At 45.7% G+C, this 19,898-nt stretch overlaps 1 protein-coding gene across 13 annotated transcripts in view; it reads left to right on the top strand.

Annotated features, from left to right (window-relative positions):
* Positions 1 to 19,898, top strand: part of DIP2C (disco interacting protein 2 homolog C) — a 446,223-nt gene that overhangs the window by 384,580 nt on the left and 41,745 nt on the right. The gene's annotated exons all lie outside the window — the stretch shown is intronic.

Raw genomic sequence — 19,898 nt, 5'->3', positions numbered from 1 at the left:
CTTGTCCTCATTGGACATCGTCTCATCATTAGTGAGATGGACTATAAATATATAGAGATAATTTTTTTTGAATAAGTGGGTAAAATATCTTTAGCAAAAATAAACAGAGTGAGAGGGTAAAGAATGGCTTGGACACACGGGAGGCAATTTCAGAAAGGGTGGCCACGGAGGACTCTCTAGGAGGTGACTTTTAACCCAGTGCCCTGAAGCAAACAAGGTGCACAGTTTGGGCAAGTGCAGAGCCTTGAGGTTGGTAAGTGAAATGTTTGCTTCTATTCATTTTTGCAAAAATTTAAAAATCTGTGATGATGGTACCACACAAACAGTGAGCATAGCCCAGGTCTGATGGCAGAAATCCCACATCTCCTGCTTACGTGGGGCCTACTAACAACAGCCAACATTTTATCTACCCAGAAATAATCATCATTAATCCCTTGATGTACAAAAAAAAATAAGCAGGAAACACTAAAATATTCCAAATCCTGTGCCTAAATACTAAAAGGCACTGAGAAATGTATGCAGTTTTTGCTGTGGAGCACTGCAGATACTGACGTATGTGACATCAGTGAGTGGGCAGCTCTGTTGTTTCTGACAACAGGTCTCTCGGTCAGGTTGTTTGTCATCCTTGTTCAACGGGGCTGCAGTTTGGCTCTGAGGATTGCGGTGGAGGCAGCCCTATCAGAAGGGAAGTGTCTCTGTCCACACAAGAAGTGGATCTGTGCCCGTGATGTAGGGTTTCCTGGCCGTGGTCTCAGGGACAATGTTTTGTGGAATCCGTGGGTGTACCCCTGTCTAAAGGGTTCCCTGCTGTCTGGGAACAGCTGAGTGAAACAACTGACATGATTTACTGCCTAAGAATGAAACACATCTGATGTATGAGAATTTAGTTATACAGAGATAAATAAGGGATTTGGGGGTTTGGGGTTTTTTTGTAAGAATAGTCTTCATTTATGGCACCATGGACTTTTCATGGTCCAGCCTCAAGCTTTTCTCACCCCCCTCTACAATCTGGTATGAAATGACATTGTCTACCTTTGAGTCTTTCATGTTTTCAATTCCGAGCACCCTGACTCCCTCTGTTCTGGGTCTGAAATGGGCTGACACCATCTTCACGTGGCGAGAATGGCTTCTTATTCCAGGTCTGATTTCTGATCCCTCCAGTGGGAAGTGTTTCCTTCTTTTGACTTCCACTGGCCCTTTGTCCCTCCCACTTTATACTTTCTAGCACGTTTGATAAATACTTATATAACAGACTTCCATCCCCTCTGGTCTGTGAAAAACTGTCAGAGAACTCAGTATCTCCCACAGTCGCACAGTCACTTGTTAAAGTGAACTCATTTCATGGATGTACTAAAAGCAGTTCCTGTATGTGCAGACATGACTCATGAAGAGAAATAAGGCATATTTGTCTGACTAGAGTCAAGCCTACTGTGTGAAGTAAGTACATGGCAGCACGGAATTTTCCCCAGAATGAAGCACAGTGTGAATCTCCAGCTAATGAAAGCCCACGGCATCATTTTGTAACTGAACTAGTGGGATCCCACTGACTGCTGCACACAGGCAATAACTCTGAAGACAGAGCCCACTAGAAAGGGAAAGGGAATTTTTATTTACTTATAGATATACACAATTTCTTGATGCCCACACCCACTGCCAACACCACCAGAGGAGTAAGCAGGGTGTTGGTGGCTGGCCACCAGAGCTTCACATGCAGGGAAAAGGTGTGGGGGTTTTTGTCCAGCCACATTGCTTCCCAGGACCTGCCTGCCCAAATCTCCTCTTCCCCCACCCTGCAACCCCCTTTTTACTGGGCTTGCTCTGAGCCCCTGCAGTGCTCCTGGTCAGGCCCAAAGCACTCAGGGAGGGGAGTGGAGAATGACCCTCCCCAGCTGCACTGGGGCATAGCCGACTGGCCCACACTGGCATGAGCCATGGGCAGGCAGTGGCCACTTTGGCTTCCTGTCTTGGAAGGGGCACTGGGCTTGCTGGCGTGAGCCAGAGGCATGGTCCACTGGTAGGAGGCAGCTGCCGCAGCTCCTTGCTAGGGGAGGGGTGCGGAATTTGCTGACCCTAACCTCCCTGAGTCTGCTGGCCTGAGCCTCCCCAAGCCTACTGGCCTGAGTCTCAGCCCCTCCCCTTTTACCAGAGCTTGTTGCACTCTAAGCCTTCCCTGGAGCACTCAGAGAAGGGGCTCTGAGAAATGCTCCCAGGCAACCCAGTCTCCAGGGCCCCGTCAGCAGGGAAGGAGGGTAGAGAATCTAAGAGGGCAGCATTCCCACCCACTCTCCTTTAAAAGTCTCCCCCAGAATACCCCAGGCAGTGGAAGCAGTTGGGACAGTATATCCTGCCCATCCAATCACCTTCCCAGGGTTTGGTGCCAGCTTACACGCCTCTTTTTTTTCCCTCTGTCATACATGTATCATTCTGGTTGCTGGGATGATGGACCCATGCTCTATCCTTGGCACTTCTCCACCCCTACCCATTCCTAGGGACAGGGAGGGTTTTCCCCACTACAATTACCCCCTTTAACACTCTGGACACTTTTAATCTTACAAAGGCAGGTGGACAAAGGTCTCGTTCTTTTGTGACTACTTCCTGTTGACCAAGGAATGTAGTCCTACCTATCCCCTGGTCCAGAGTTCCCTAACAAAGGGGGGTCTGGATGGAGGGGAGCCTCCATGTAAGGCAGAAGGATCTCGCAAAGTCCAGGTCAGTTGGTTGTCCCTGAAAAGCAGCATGTGTGATGTCCAAAGGATGGCATCACTGGACAAGTTGGCATCCTGTCATGTTCTGGAGGTGGCAAATTTGGCAAGAGTGTTAAAGGCACAATCAAACCCATAACAACTAAATGGCAAAGGTAGGGACTAATTCTACAGTGTCCCTGGTTAAGAAAAAAAAATGGCTTCCTTGGAAGTAGGTGTACAAGGCATGTCATGCTGGTATGAAGCCTTTCTGCCTATTGTATTCAGCTTAAATTAGCCTTAGGGGAATATCCTGAGATTCCTCCCTTTAACACTTCTACGCCCTTTCTTCTGTCCAAACTATTAAGGCTGAAAAGAAAGCAGTTTTGAAGCAAAGCTGACAGGCTGCTCCATACCTTACCAACTCAAACGTTTAGTCCAGCTAAACCATTGAGTCCCAGGAGGTGGTGATGCAGGTGGGCTTCTCAAGTAGGGCCTATACCATTTCTGAGTCCACAAGACTGTCTTTGAGAAGATGGTCAGTTGCAAAGCCTTTGCTGGAATGATACTAAGCAGCAACAATTTGATATGGTCAGGTTAAACCAGTTCAATTCTCAAGTGAAAACAAACTTTGAAGGTAGCTAGTTGCACTGGAGTAGGGGTGTCAAACTCATTTTCACCAGGGGCCACATCAGCCTCACAGTTGCTTTCAAAGGGCCGAAGTAATTTTAGGAGTGTAAGTGTAACTTCTCCTTAACTGTTAAGGAGTTGAAATTACATTCAGCCCTGTGAAGGCAATATTGAGGCTGATGTGGCCCCTGGTGAAAATGAGTTTGATGCCCCTGCACTAGAGTCTGATGATCACAACTGATCATTTTGATTTCCCTTAAAACCTGATTTCTCTCCCTGAGATCACCCTCATTACCTCAAAAAGACTGCTAGTTTTCAATTTTGCCTCACTGTTTGCATAAAAACAACAAAAGCAGCACTGAACACATAGGTTTTTTAGGTCTGCTTTGCTGGCCCTTCCACAAGGAACCTTCAGATTGACCCTTAGCCCTTCATAAAAGCCACACCCCACAACTGCCATACAGCTTTGCCTGCAGTACTTGTATTCTTCAAGGCCTTGAGGTTCCCATAATGTCTTATGGTTCCTCCTTGCCATCTCTCAGGAGAGGATACTTCGTTCCTTCCCCAGAAAGGCTGCTATGTACCATACAACCAAGCAAGATACCAGGACATTTCTCCAGTGGACTTCTGTTAGCTTCCAAAGTCAATCTTAGTTCCTCACAGCTTTCTGGTAACACCCCAGAGCCCATGCATTCCTCCTTTGGGCATGACATTCTAGTCAAAGTTTTGGTTATTAAAACCATAGTTTGACATCAGTCTTACTGGTTTTCATGCAAAGGAAATTTTATATCATTACTTATTAAGAATGCCAGATTCTAGAGGGATCAGGTAGGGAGAAAAATACAAAGCAAAAAGGAAATTCTTGTCTTTCCAATATCCACCAAAAGTGTGTTTCCATGCCTTGCTTATATCTTTCATTACTTTTCCTCTTAACCTAATGTGAAGTTTTAACCCTTAGGATCCTCAAATTTCTTTTTAAAGCAGAAACAAAATAAAAAATCCAAAGCAAAAATCAGAGTTCAAAAAGAAAATAAGAGGAAACTAAAACTCGCCTTAGTATCTTGTCTCCCACCAACCAGTCACACTAACTGGCCACACAGGCAACCTTTCTCAGGGCCCAAATGGCATGAAGCCCCAATGATAGAGACATTCTCTCACCTCAGCTCATTCTAACTGGCACCAGACCACCTTTCCTAGGTCCAAATGGCACAAGGCCCAAAATGGCAGAGGTATGTTCTCACCCCATCTGGATTCTACCCGGCACCAATGGCATGAAGCCCCAATGGTAGAGGTACTCTCTCACCTACCAGTCCATCCACTGGTCTCCTGGCAGAGACAGGACCTTTCATCAACCAGTCTCATGTCAGAGACATCCTCTCTCACCCCAGCTGCCTCTACCTGGCACCAGATGACCTTTCTTGGATCCAAATGGCACAAATCCCCAAAGGGCACAGACAGGATTCCCTGTGTAAACAAAATGGTTAAGTTCCCAAAGTCCCCAAAAGATCAGAAAGCAAGACATAAAGCAAAACCTAAAGCAAAGAATAACTCAGTCCAAGCACTGAGGTTTCTTCTCTTTCAAAAAAAATTCCACACCCTTCTATTGCCTCTACAACCTTCAGAAACCATTTTTTTCTTTTCTTCCTCCCTTCCTTCCTTCCTTCTTCCTCCCTTCCCTTTCTTCCTTCTTCCTTCCTACCCTTTCTTCCTTCTTTCCCTCCCTCCCTCCCTCCCTCTTTCTTTCTTTCTTTCTTTCTTTCTTTCTTTCTTTCTTTCTTTCTTTCTTTCTTCTTTCTCTCTCTCTCTCTCTCCCCCCCTCCCTCCCTTCCTCCCTCCCTCCTGTGTCTTGTATATGCATTACAACTGTCTACATAACTTCTACAATCTTCATAGACTTTCCTACTCAGGAATATCCATAACTCACTTTCAGTTGTTGTTCTTTTTAACAGTGGGACCGACCACAATCTTCTTTATTGTGTGATTTATTTTCTTAGTCTTTCCCATATTTGAGGTCTCCAAAATGCATGTAGTTTCCATCTTATTTGCCGTACCTGTCCAACTTTCTGGGAGATCTCTGAAGTGAATGATGGTTCATTGTCACTCTGAATGCTGTGAGGGAGTCCAAACCTGGGAATTATTTCTTTAAGTAGTAGTTTCACTATCTCAGTCACCTTCTCAGATCTAGTGGTGTATATCTTTACCCATCTAAAAAAGTGTCCACAAAAAAACTAATAAAAATTTGAAATTCCCTCTGGTTTTAGGCATTTGTGTAAAGTCTACTTGCCAATCTTGAAATGAGCACAACCCTTTATATTGTTCTACCATTTTTGCTGGGATGTGTTGTGTTTTAGGATTTTCTGGCAGCTACCTGACAGGCTTGTGTAATCCTCTGAATGGTCCTATGCAAATGGGGGTCATCAAATGTGGACTAATGAGGTCCATCAAACCATCCCTGCCATAATGGGTCCCTTCATGTTTGAGGATGGGATACACTAGAGCCTCGGGAAGTAACACCATTCCCTGGGTACTGATCTTCCATATGGAATTGGGATCAATGCCAGTGAATCCCCATTCACAGTCCCATTCCTCATCTCCTTCTGTGTAATGAAGATAAAACTTTGACAAGTCCAAGCAGAGGATCAAAACCCCTAAGCATGGCAGCCCTCTGGCTGCTTGTCTGCCTGCTTTATCAGCAGTTTGGTTTCCCTGGCTCATTCGGTAACTGTCCCTTTGGTGTCCTGGGCAGTGCACTATGGCAGCCTGGTTGAGTAGCTCCACTGCCTCTAGCAATTGTAAAATCTCCTCTGCATGTTTAACATCCTTGTTCACTGAGGTCAAGAGTCTTCTCTCCTTCCATATTGCTTCATGGGCATGGACGACCTTGAAGGCATATTTGGAGTCTGTGTAGGTGACAACCTTCTTTCCCTGGAACAGGACTAATGCTCTCCTGAGGGCATCAGTTCAGCCTTCCGTGCTGAGGTTCGTGGCACAAGGGCTTGGGTTTCTGTTATCTTGTCTGTGATGCTTACTGCATACCTGACTTGTCATTTGCTATTGTCCATGAAGCAGCTCCTGTCTGTGTACAGCTCCCAGTCAGGTGCCGCCATGGTTGGTCCAGTAGATCCAGCCTACTAGAATTAACTTGGTCAGTAATTTCCAAGCAGTCATGATGGAGGGCTGAGTTTTCCTTCACATCTGGGAATAGAGTGGCTGAATTCAAAGTTATAGTAGTCTGCAAGGTAACATCTGGGTAGCCCAACAGAATGGCCTGGTATTTACCCTTGTGCCCTGTTGTAAGCCAATGCCATCCTTTCTATTCCAGTAGAGTTCACACCTGGTGTGGTACAAATACCATAGTTGGTTTTCTCAGAGTGAACTTCTTGCCTCCCTGTGAGATGTCACAAGTAGCTGCCACTGCTCAAAGACATAGTGGCCATCCCTTTTTCATGTGACCAACTTGTCTGAGAGAATAGACCATGGGTTGGCAATGTTTTCCAGAGTCTGGGTCAGTAAACCCAGTCCAATCCCCTGCCTTTCATGAACGTAGAAATCGAAAGGCTTTTGTGAATTGGGCAGTCCTAGCATGGGAGCCAAAACCAGCTTTTCCTTCAAGGTATCAAATTGTACAGTGGTTTTGCTATGAGTCCAAAGTTTTGAATTCAAATTTGGTAGAACCCCATAATCCCTAAGAACCCATGAAGATGCCTTTGGTTTTCTGGGATTTTTAGTGTCGCAATGACTTGTTTTCATCTGCCATCAAGTTCCTAGTGCTGTTTCAGTTGAAATCCTAGATATACCACCTCCTGTTTGCAAATCTGGGCCTTATGAGGAGATGCCCCTTTTTTCCAAATGGTTTAGGACTGTGACAGCGTTGAGCAAACAGACCTTGTAGGTATTGCTAGTTATCAATATGTCATCTACATATTGCAGAACTCCTGATCTCAATTGAAAATCCCTTAAGTTCTTGGCTAATACTTCCCTGAGTATAGTCAGGGAGTTCTTCAATCCATGTGGCTGCTCAGTCCAGCAGTGTTGGAGCGTGGCTTTTGTTTGTGGGTCCTGCCAGCAGACAGTAGCTGAGCCTGTTCATCTATTGGGATGCAGAAAAAGGCATCTTTCAAGCCTAGGACTGAAAACCACTGGCTATCTCTAGGCACCACGGTCCACAGAGTACAGGGGTTGGGCACCATAGGATGAGTGTCCTGCACAATGTCATTTCTAGTTCGAAGATCCTGTAGCAATTGAGATTCATCAGAGTGAAGCCCTTTGACTGGCAAAGTGGGAGTGTTATAGGGAGACTGGCATGGCTGGATTAATCCCAATTTTAAGAATTTCTGCAATCCGGGATGAATCCCCTCTAAATCTTCCATTTTGGGGAACTGTATCTTCTGTGAAATTCGTACCCCCTCTTTTAAGCTAACTTTTATGGGTTGGATGTTAACTGCTTTACCCAGGGTTCCATCAGGGATCACTTACCTAGGGGCAATTTCAGTACCTCTTAACCTCATGACTGTAATTGGGGTTCCTTGTTTAAATTTTGGGGGTTTACCATACATTAAAGAGGCCTCCACCCCAGTGTCAATAAGGGTATGGGCTACAGTAGTAGACCCATTTTTCCAATATATAGTTCAATTGATACGAGCTTGGTAGTCCCTTCTCCCCACCTCTTTCACTCCTGCAGCTGACCCGGGGGCTTGGCCTGATCCCTATGGTTGCATCCAGGATTCAGGGCAGGATAAAGGCTAACTGTAGCTGGCAGGGCTGAAGGGCCCGCTGTTTCCTTTTTATCCTCCTCTACTTGGTGGTTTGCACTTCTCCTGTGTTTTTCTTTGCATAACTTCCAAAGATCATTAGTGGGAAGTCCATCTATTTCCTCCCACTTTGTCCCAGCTCTCAAGAGTGCTTTGAACATGTCTATATGGAGCATTCTATCAACAGGTTTGGGTCCCAATCTATTATTGGAGTTATTAGTATCTTTACTGGTACTCCAGTGTCCCGTGTCTTCTAACTGGACCATTTCATCTAAAACAGCGTTGAGGGGATTGCCAATTTCCCCCACCAAAAAAGTTATCATTAAGTTCTTGTGTGCTGGAGGGGCAGTTATAACTAGTATGTTATGATGGGGAGCAGCAACTACAGTTTGATAATATGTCTCTGCCTCCCCAATCATCATGGCTGTTTTCTTCGCCTCCTCTTAATTTCTGTAGTCCCTCACTAAGGGTATACCATGGCTTGTCTCCACTTGGCCGTTTGGTATCCATAGGGTAATGTTTAACACATCCTTGAGCAGCCAGGACCAACAGAGAAATGGTACTGTCCCCTTCTTGACTATGATCTCTAAAAGTGTTTGCACACACAGGTTAGAGCTTATACACCAAAATTTAATGCAGTCCATGGGATCTCCAGTCACCCCTCCAGCTCCTGCATCAGCAATCCTAATCATCCAAGCAGTCAAAGGCTCTCCCATTCATTGAGTAAATTGGGCCAAAATACCAGTAATCTCTTGTTGAGTAAAATCCTCAACAGTAACTTTGCTGGTCACCTGATTTCCCTGTCGTTCCTCTTCCCTACGTGAGATGGGGCGTGCTCCTAACCGAGGAGGATGTTTTCACGGCTCCTCCTTCAGTTCTGCACAGACCACCCCTACCGTCTTCTTCATCCATCTTATCCCAGACATCCCCATCCCACGTATCAGGGTCCCCGTCAAGTGGCACAGAAGCAGTCATGGCATGCACTTTCTTTTTGTTTACCTTGTCCCAGCGCTTCTTGTGTTTGTACTGAGCACACCATGCTGCAGTCTTTTCAGCCACTGTCTGATAATTTCTGGCTTGATCCCCCAGAATAAAATTTTGACATTGTAACAGGGGAAAGTTTCCCCTGCAATTCTGCGAGCTCTCACAGGAGCTGAAGTTTTTCCTGCAGGATCTGCTCTTCCCTTTCATGACACTTCCAATATGCAGTTAGAATGAGCCAACCGCTGTGGCAGATGCCAACCATTTCTTTTCCTTTCTCTATGGGCACAGCCTGGAGGCATTCTACTAACTGGGGCAGTTCCCCAGTCTGTACCTGGCATCCCCCGTCCTCACAGGGACCCATTCCCTTAGCCCAGTTTTGTGCAGCCTGAGAGAACGGCAAACCCTCCCAGCCCAGCACTTCACAAATCATACATTTCACTTCAGGTTTACAGAAAAAGGGCATATTGTTCTTGAATCCTGTTCATGATGCCAATTTATGTGCCGTTAAGGGGCACATATGAGATCATTAATTTGGGGGTTCAGATTTGCAGACAATAAAAACCCCAAGTCAAAGGTTAATAACTAAGCATTTTATTAAGCAAAAGCAAAGAGAAAGCAAGAATCAAGAGCATACATAACTAGATGGGAAATCACCAACACCCAAATATAGATGCTGGGGAATCCCGGAGATTGATGCTGAGTGCTCAGGACCCCAGCTGCTCCATCTTCCCAGTGGTGGGAGCTACTCAAGGCAGTGGTACTGTGGTCTTGTGGTGGGTGATCCAAACCTCACCTGCACCATGGTCATGGTGGAGGGAGTTATAGGAGGAAATAGAACCGTGGTCTCAGTTGTGGGTGCCCCAGACCCTTCAGCTACACCACAGTCCCAGTGGTGGGAGCTACCTAAAGCAGTGGGACCTGGTCCCCGTAGTGGCCCCTCTGACCGCAGCTGCACTGTGGTCACTGTGGTGGGTGCTCCAGAAGGCAGTGGAATTGTGGTCCCAGTGGTAGGTGCTCTGAACCTCAGCGGCACCGTGGTCTTTGTAGTGGGGGCTACAGAAAGCAGGGGATCCATGGTGTATCTCCCTCCCAGACCCATTTCCTCTCCACCTGCCAGGAGTGTTTAAGCACCCATGCCTCTAGTGGGTGTGCAGAGGAATTCCTAGCAACAGGAAAAACTCACAGTCCCACTCCTCCAGCGGTCAAACTCTACCCCTGGTTTCATATATGAATGTTTGGCAAGTAGTGGTACCTGATCTGGAGATGTGAGGAGTATTTGTTTTATTAACAGAACCTAATTAAAGAAAAACTGAATTAAGGGAAACTTGTAACACAAATATCTAGCAGTTCGGCTGTTATTCAATTCCCTATTGGAAACTTCTTCGAGACCCTGGAGCACTGATTGACCTGTGAGCTCCTCTGAGATCCCCACCTGTGGTGCAGGTGTTCTGGCACCTCAGGTTGTGAGCTCTGGCTAGATTCTGGTCTTTCAAGCAGGTGGTCTGGCTCATCAGCCAGTGACGTCTTCTTGGACTCCTTTCCTGCCTGTCCTTATATGAGCTCTTTGAAGACCACTGCTTTTCTGCTCCCGCTGCTGCTTCACAATTTTTTTTTACATTTTTTTATTTTAATTGTTCAAGTACAGTTTTCTGTCTTTTACTCCCACCCCACCCACCCCCAGTGCTCCCCACCTCCCTCCCATTTTGCTTTGCAATTTTTAACCAGGGGTGGAAGGTCTTTTTCTCCTGGGGCTGCTGGGACTGCTGGATGGACTCTGTGTGAATTCAGGCTCTCTGTTCAGAGGTGGCACAGCTGAGCAGCGCGCCTCTCTGCTGCCACCTCCAAGGCCTGGCCCTTCCATTTCAGCTCCTTGTCTTCCCTCTCCCCCAGCATGCTCATGGCTGGCTCACTCAGTTGCCTCTCCAGTGAGGCTTTCTCCTGGAGGTACCGGGCCCAGGCCTTTGCAGCTGTCTCAGCTCACACTTTCTTTAGCTCCTCCTGGATTGTCCAGAGCTCCCTGTACTCTTTCTCCCCTCCCAGTGAAATGCCCTTCACTGCCTCCCACTGCTGCTGGAAATTGGAGAACAGCTTTTCTTTCTCCAAGAGCTGTGTTGTTTGAAGCTCTGAAGTTTGTTTCTCGTATTTGGAGGCTGATTCTTGTCTCGTTGGAAACATCTCACAACTTTCCTGTGCATATGTTTCCCACTGATTGTCGATTTCCCTTTGATACCTGTTCACTTTGTAGCTCAAGTTCACTATCATGACTTAAGTATTAGCCTGGAACGGTAGCTGTTCATTGAGTAGCAGGCTGGCCTCCTTCCTCCCTTAACACTTTGTGCCTGCCATCTTTGACCTCAGCTTATTTCCCCCAAAGACTCATCACTGCAGGGACTTCCTGACTGCCACAGGCTCTATGCTGAAAAATACTGCTCAGTCTTTGCAAGTGGCAGGAATACTCCTTCCTAGGAAGTGAGTATTGACTTCTGAGGGAAAACCAGTGTTTTACTAAATTTGGATTATGAAGAGACAACTCCTTTGAATAGGAGCCTGAGGAGGAAAGAATATAAGTTTTCAGGGTGGTGATTGATTTTTTTTATTTTTATCCTCACCCAAGGACATGCTTACTGATTTTAAAGAGGGGTAGGGAGAGAGGGAGAGAAACATTGACGTGAGAGAGAAACATCCATCGGTTTCCTCTCGTACAAGCCCTGACTGGGAATCACACCCGCGACCTTTCAGTTCACCTGACTATGCTCCAACAGAACCACACTGGGCAGGTCAGGATTCTGACTGGTTTTAAAAGAATGCCATCATTATTTTAGCACGAGCTAAAAACAATAGGTAGTTATCTTCTAAATTAAAATTTCATGATTCAGAGAACACAAGAGTTCTTATTTTTATTATCTACCCACTTGATATTTGTAGTCATCTGAAATCTTTAGTCTCAGGGAAATGGAAAACTTTCTATGAAGGATCTACATCTCTGAACCCACCTCCCTCCACCCAAGCCCAGAATGGTTAACATTCACGGCACTGTGGAGCACGTTACAATTACTTTTTAAACTACCTATCCATACTGATCAAGTTTAGAAGGCACTGCTGTCACATGATGCTGTTTCTTCTCTAAGTGGCATGTTAACTACCAGTGAACGGGAGGCTGTGTGACAATGACTAACTGCCATGCTGTGGCTTGGTGAGTACACAGAAGTCACGTGGGCAGTCTTCAGTGAGCAGGACGTATGAACAAGTCCTGCGCAATAAGACTACATAGCAAAAGCTCCAGATCAGTAATTTTCAACCTTTTTCATCTTATGGCACACATAAACTAATTACTAAAATTCTGTAGCCCACAAAAAAAATGTGTCTTTTGCCAATCTGACCAAAAATATATATATAGGTGTTATTTTGATTCATTCATACCAGATGGCAATTGTTGTGTTGGCTGTCGTCATTTTAAATATGATGACCTAAGGAAAAAGAGATCACGACCCCTGCCTGAATACTAAGGTACTGCCTTTTAAAACAGTACTCTGGTACTGTTTTTTATGCTTTTTTAAGATTTTATTTATTTATTTTTAGAGAGAGGGAAATGAGGGAGAAAGAGAGGAAGAGAAACATCAGTGTGTGGTTGTCTCTTGCACATCCCGCATTGGGGACCTGGCCAACAACCCAGGCATGTGCTCTGGCTGGCCCTGTGACCTGTCCCTCAAACCTGTGACCCCTTGGTTCACAGGCCAGCACTCAATCCATTGAGCCATACCAGCCAGAGCTTAGGTACTACCTGTTTTAAAAATTTTTTTTTTAATTTTTCACTTTTTAAATTCATTTATTTTTTATTGTTGTTCAACTACAGTTGTCCCTATTTTTCCCCAACCACTCTCCCGTGCCCCACCCACCCCCGCTCCTACACTCAATCCTACCACCGCTTTGGCTTTGTCCATGGGTCCTTTGTACATGTTCCTTGACAACCCTTCTCCTTCTTTCCCCCATTATCCCCCTCCTCCATTCCCCTTCCCCTCAGGCTACTGTTCTTTATTTCAGTTTCTCTGGTTATATTTTGCTTGCTTGCTTGTTTTGTGGATTAGGTTCACATCATATGGTATTTGTCTTTCACGGCCTGGCTTATTTCACTTAGCATAATGCTCTCCAGTTCCATCCATGCTCTCATGAAGGGTAGGGGCCCCTTCTTTCTTTCTGCTGAGTAGTATTCCATTGTGTAAATGTACCACAGTTTTTGATCCACTCATTTACTGATGGGCACTTAGGCTGTTCCCAGCACTTGGCTATTGTGAATAACACTGCTATGAACATGGAGGCTCATAGGTTCTATTGAACTGGTGTTTCAGGGTTCTTAGGGTATAATCCCAGAAGTAGAATTGCTGGATCAAAAGGCTGTTCCATCTTTAGTTTTTTTAGGAAATTCTTTATTCCCACCAACAGTGTACTAGGGTTCCCTTCTCTCCACAAGCTCACCAGGACTTGTTTGTTGATTTGTTTATGATGGCCATTCTGACTGGTGTGAAGTGGTGTCTCATTGTGGTTCTTGCAGCATACTGGTGTAGATTGTTATCTCAGCTTAGCAAAGTCTAAGAAGCAGTTTCCAGAGTAAGAAGTGTGGTGGGTTGGGGGACAAGGAACCTGACTCAATCTAGGACAGGGGCCTCAGCCACCACCCATGCAAATAACATGCAGAAAGTCAGGCATGAGCACAGACCACAAGAGGCCAAAACCAGCTTTCACACCTTCCCCCAAAAGGGCCAGAATAGGGGACTGTGAATCTACACTCACCTGCCTCATCAGCTGACTCAGCTCCCACATCCTCCACCCTCGTAAACTCAGAAAGTGGGAGCCTCGTAGGACCTGCATGTAGTAAACGCTCAGTGAGTGTCTCACTATTACCGCTGCTGCGGATGCCACCGTTATTGTCATCATTCCCTGAGCACACACTGCCCCTGACCACGGGGCTCCTGACAGCTACTCTGGTGACACTCGGATAACAACAAGGACATGGCAGCCCGTAGCCATTGAGCTCTTATTTGCCAAGCAGCGTGCTAAGCATTTTACTTAAACACAACAATGACACTGGCAGGTATGGACTGCTGTGACTGCCTACTATTTGCAGACAAGGAAACTGAGGCTCAGAAAGATTAAGTTAGCCATGGTCATACAGTCAGGCGGTGGAGAGCTGCAGTTTGAGGCCAGAGGTCTGGACTTCAGACAGAGTCCCGCTCTCACCACCATCCGGTACGGTGTCTGGTACGTGGACAGATGACAAACACTGTCTACCCACTTCCCTCTACTAACCGAGTCCTCTCAGCTCCTAAAGTGCAGTGACTGATCACAATTCCCAGGGTGTGACACACAAGACTCAGAAGTCCTGCTTTGTGGAAATCAGACCCAGGGCCTACTGTGTCGGGCAGTGATGAGAGCAACGGCATCTCTCTTCTGCCTGGAGGGAGGGAGCTGGGAACAGCAGTCCTCCACAGATCTGATGAGGACGGAACTTGCAGGCAGTCCCAGTGCAGGAAGGACCAGGAGCCTCACAATGCCCCCATGCTTGGCTGGCTTGACACCCCACTTCCCCCCCTGGACCTGCATGTGCTGAGACTACTGAATTTGAACTTCTGTTGCTATAACACACCGTCTTTGTTTCTCAGACTCTTATTTCCTGTTAGTCCTCTGTCCCAAGACATAAAGACAAAACTTTCCACTCCTTAGACGATAAAAGCAAGTTTTGAAATGCAAGAAGAATGACACTTGAGTCAACCGTAACAACATTTGCAAACTCTAATCAGATGGCAAACTTTCTGCAATGGTTCCATATTTTTGTTGAGATATATAAAAGTACTTTCTGAAAATATGACATATAGGACAATGTGAAAATCACCAAATTTTACAGTAACAAGTCCATCCTCAAATGTATCTTTTTAATCATCAAACTGCAACTTTCTGCTCTAAAAGGAAAGAGTCATTTTAAACCCCTTCTGTGACCACTGTCTGCACTTTTAAATTAGGGAGAAAGTCTTTTAAACTTAGTTTTTCAACTATTTAATACATCAGCAAGATAGAAGTCAGTCTGCAGTCAGGTGTGATGGGAGCCCCACGACGCTTCTTAAAACCAGGAGCTGCATTGGGTAGAAGCCAGACTGGCAAAGTGGGCATGTTACAGGGAGCCTGGCATGACCGGATTAGTCCCGATTTTAAAACTGTCTGTAATATTGGTCGAATCTCCCCTGAAGCCTCCTTTTCGAGGGGGTATTGCTTCTTCTGTGGGATCCATGTCTCCAGTTTTAGGTTAACTTTTATGGGTTAGACGTTAACTGCTTTACCTGAGATTCCATCAGCCCAATGGTTTGGTTGACCTGTTCATGGATCTGAGGTGGGAAGAGTTCACCTCCAGGACCTTCCGGCAAGTCAGCAGTGCCTGGAGCAGGAGAGCATGTTCCAGTGGGACCTCTACACACAATTGCTGCTCTTCAGGAGAAAGTTATTTGGGCATGCAACTTGTAAAGTAAATCTTCGTCCAGCAGTAGAATTGGGCAGTCTTGCATATCGAGAACACTGTATGATATTTTGATTCCCAAGCTGACATTCTAGGGGTTGAAGGTCCGCTTCCTTTTGTAATTGTCCAGTCATTCCAATAACTGTTATATGTATCCAAGCTTTCCTTGGTTACTCTGGTATTCATCACTGAGTATGTAGCTCCTGCATCTACAAGGAAATCAGCTGGCTTGTTCCCCACCATCCACTGTACCCGGGGCTCCTGTGGGGAAATGGTGGTAGGCCAGTAGATGTCCAGCAGAGGTCCAGCAGAGGTCCAGCAGAGGCCCTGGGCCTCCTCATTTGTCATCAGACTCCCCTTGCCTTTTTAGCATTTGTTGACAAGGGTTTCCATCCCTACCTTCGCTTTTGAATTTTGGGCACTCTTTTCTCCAGTGACCCTCCTCCTTGCAATAGACACATTGATTGGCACCTGGAGGAGTGGTGCCATGCTCACTGGCCAATGTCAGAGGCATGGGCCATGGGTGGGAGACAGCTGCCGTGGCTTACTACCTGGGAGCGGGGCACAGGGTTTCCTAGCTGAAGCCTCCCTGAGTCCGTTTGCCTGCATTCCAGGCCCACCCTGGAACACTAAGGGTGGGGTCCCAGGAAACTCTCCCAGGTCACCCAGTCCCCAAGGTCTGGGCACAGGAACTCCAGCCCACCTTGGTCAGGAAGGAGGGGAGAATCCAAGAGAGCAGCGTTCCTGCGTGCTCTCCTTTTAAAGGTCCCCCCAGAACCCCCTGGGCAGTGAAAGCAGATGAGAGGTCATGTCCCTGCTATTCAATCACCTTCCTCGTCACTGGCACCAGCCTTGCATGCATCTTTTTCTTTTTCTTTTTCCTGTGTCCTGCACCTATCATCCCGACTGCCAGGGCGACACACACATGCTCTGTCTTCAGTGCTTCCGTATCCCTCCCCATTTTCAGGGGGGAGTTCCCCTTGTTACAATTTGTCTTGCTTCCTTGTGAGTGAAACTCGGGGTTTAGTTCTTCAAGCTTGTAGCAGATGCCAAGCTTGTTGGCATCTCAAGACAGCAGATCCAGGACTGCATTTTAAAGACATTCACACTCACACACACACAAAAAAGTGTATCAGACCCTTCAGTTCCAGGCATCATCTAGTTAGCTACTTCCACAGCTCACACAGGGTAAGTTCAGCCATTTCATTGTGCACTGAGAGAAACAGAGGCTCAGAGACATGGAGTGAGCCTTCCCAATGGACAAAACAGGGTGATAAAGCAGCGGTTGGACAGAATGGTTCCTGCTTGTGGACTGTAGAGCCCAGGCATGGCAGCACTTTGAACACATCTAGCATTTTGCAACTTTGTTAGGTGAGTATCCAACAAGCTAACAGCTTTGTAAACTAAGTATGCATTTGCAAAATGAATCTGTGTGCAGGCAGAGTAACCTGTCTTCTGATTTTAACATTTTAAACCAGACCTGCTGCTTCTGTGTGGCCTAAATGGACTAGTTCAACAGACACACATCTCCGTGTAAGATGTGCTGTGAGAGGCGGGCTTCCATCTGCAGTCCCTGCAGGGGGTCTGGGGTGGGGCCCAGAGCAGTGAGTGCTGCCGTAACTCTGCAATGCCTTCTCTCGTGTGCTATTATGGGAAACCCTGGTGTTTGTTTCATAGAAGCAACAAACCATGAAATCTGACAAATATATCATTGTCAGACACACAAATGGGCAAATATGAAAATTTAAATTAGACAATTCTAAGGATATAAAAATAGATAATCGAGAGGATTTCTGTGAAGCTGTTTTTTCAACTCTTACATCTTGGAAAGTGAGTGACTTGTTTTACCCATTCACCATTTTGAGGCAGGAATTACCACATTAATTACTTTTGACACTGCCCCTTTGAGTTCCATGTCATAGGCTTAGGAATGGGCTCATAGAACAGTGTGAATGACTTTAACTTTACGTGAACTGTTGGTGTATTGTAGACTCACAGAAGAAAAATGTAGAAGTGTGAACTGTTACATGCAGGAGAGACATTTCTCAGAGTTGTTAGCTGTTAAAAATGACTCTAAAATAATTTCAGTTGGTTGAATTTATAACAACAGTGGACATTGGAAAGATCAAATTAATAACTCCTGAATTTAATTAACTTTAATATAAATTTCCCTTAGTACTCTTAAGAAGTGTCACTTGTTTATTAACCTCTGCTGCAGAAGATTTTGCCTATAGCCACACTTACTCTTTCCAAAGCATAAACTGAAAGGCTTTTGGTTTTATTAGGTTTAGAAATTTACTTCATTGTTACAGGAAAATTAGCCTCCTCCTCTCCAGCAGGAGGAAGGGAAAATGAGGTCTTCTGTTTTCTAAAAGAGGTTTCGATTTTTGCTTTATTAGGAAAAAACTTTCAAGCCACCTGACACAGTAACTTCGTTATTACATAGTAAAATAGCGATTAATTTATCCGAGAGGAAAGCTTTATTGGGAATATGTGTGGAATGTGTGGAATCAAATCAGTAGCGACAGTTACAGTCAACCTTAAATCTTGGAACTCATGCAGTGAAAGAGAAGTGTAGCCACTCTGATGAGGCGAGGCAGGGTCATTGCTGGGGAAAAAGAAGAGGCTCAGAGGGAAATGTAAATCTTCAGCAATTCTCAAAATAAAGGGAATAGTCATAGTAAGACTTTCATTGGCTTGAGCTCTCAATTCATTTTCTCATATGTTGCTTTTAGATGAGGGAAGTGAAAATAAACCAGGTGCTGCTGGGGTTGTTGTGCCCCAGGGCATTGGTCACATTCAGCTGAAACTTTCACATCTTCTCCCACTGTTGTACGTTGTCTCAGATCGTGAAAATTAACATTGGAGATCATGGGCCCTGTATTCTCGATTACCCAGTGTATCAGTCAGCATTATACTTAGTAAGCAGCAGGAACTTTTTGTCAACTTAAATGAGAAGGATTTGGTATGGTGCCATTAGTTTGCTCTCAGAAGCACTAAGGAGCTGGGACAGCTCATGCCTCAGCACTGTTCCTGAGAGGATGCCAGTGTTTGCAAGTTTGCACCACTGGCTGCCGGCCCTGGACACCAGGCTCCACCACTAGCACGTCCGCAGCCTGGCCCATGTCACAGACACCTCCACTGCCAAGGACAAGAGCGTGCTCCCTTGTGCCATGAGTGGATGGAGCTAATTGGCAGCCTTGGTTACCTCTCCACATGCTGGTTTCCAGGAAAGCTGGGAAGGAGGGCATTGGATATTTTTAGTTACTACAGAGGGACAGGGGCTCTGTATGCATCCAGGTTCCAAAAGTAGAGGAGTTCCCCAGATAAAGAAGGAGAGTCCCTATGTTTGGTGACCAACAAGGAATGACTGGTGGCTACTTCGGCACATCCTGTTGGCAGCCCAACATCAACACATACTCTTCACCCCATTCTTAAACATCAGAGAAACGCAGGGGCACATGCCCTTATTCCTCTCTGCAGTGTTTCTGCATGTCTGATGCGTGCTGGGCACTGGCATCACCACACCGAAGCACTTGGCTCTGCCAGGTGCTACTGTGTCTTTCCACCCAAACATTCAGGAATTTTGGAGATAGCCACAGGAGGAGTTTGAGGTCCTAAAGCCTATGTTGGGATGTGCAGCAGATGTTGAACTCACAAGTTTCACAAACAAATGTTAGCTTTGGTTTGGGTTGTCTCTTGTCATATAAACAAGTGATTCCTTATCAGTTGTAGAAGATCCAGTCTGTGCCTTGAATCAAGAATAAAAGCATCTAAGCTGGTTTGTTCTTCAACCTCAGCAGCACCCACAGAAGCAGCCATGATTTCATGCCATTCTGTATGCTAGCGGAAGCGATCAGTGGCACTTTTTCATGAAGGGCCAGAGAATAAATAGCTTGGGCCTGGAGCCCACATGGTCTGTTCACATAGACTTAACTCTGGTGGCAGAGCCGAAAGCAGAAACAGACAGTATGTGAATGAATGGATGTGGCTGTGTTCCTGGAAGACTGCAGCAACAGGCAGGCTGTTTTTGTTTTTGTTTTGCTCAGGGGTTTGCTGACCCCCCATAAAAGAGATTTCTTTAACCAGTTTACCAGTTTGTGGCGTGGGCCACCACAGTCCAGCCCAGCAAAGGAGCTGAATTTTTACTGCCTTTGAAGAAAAAATAAAAATAAATGTAGAAATAAATGAAATAAAAGTACATGAATGGGAGAAATAAACAAAGTTAAAACTTGTTTCTTTAACAAAATCAATAAATGTGATAAACTTCTACAACACTGACCGTTAGAAAAAGAAGAGACAGGCTAGTGATCCCGAGTGCTGGTGAGGACGGGGGCCGCATTTGGGGCC

Source organism: Phyllostomus hastatus, unplaced genomic scaffold (genome assembly GCF_019186645.2).
Source record: "Phyllostomus hastatus isolate PE091 unplaced genomic scaffold, TTU_PhHast_1.1 phas_scaffold_39, whole genome shotgun sequence".
In the NCBI taxonomy this organism is placed as follows: domain Eukaryota; kingdom Metazoa; phylum Chordata; class Mammalia; order Chiroptera; family Phyllostomidae; genus Phyllostomus; species Phyllostomus hastatus.
The sequence above is the reverse complement of the archived record's forward strand: the minus strand, read 5'-3'. Positions and strand labels throughout refer to the sequence as shown.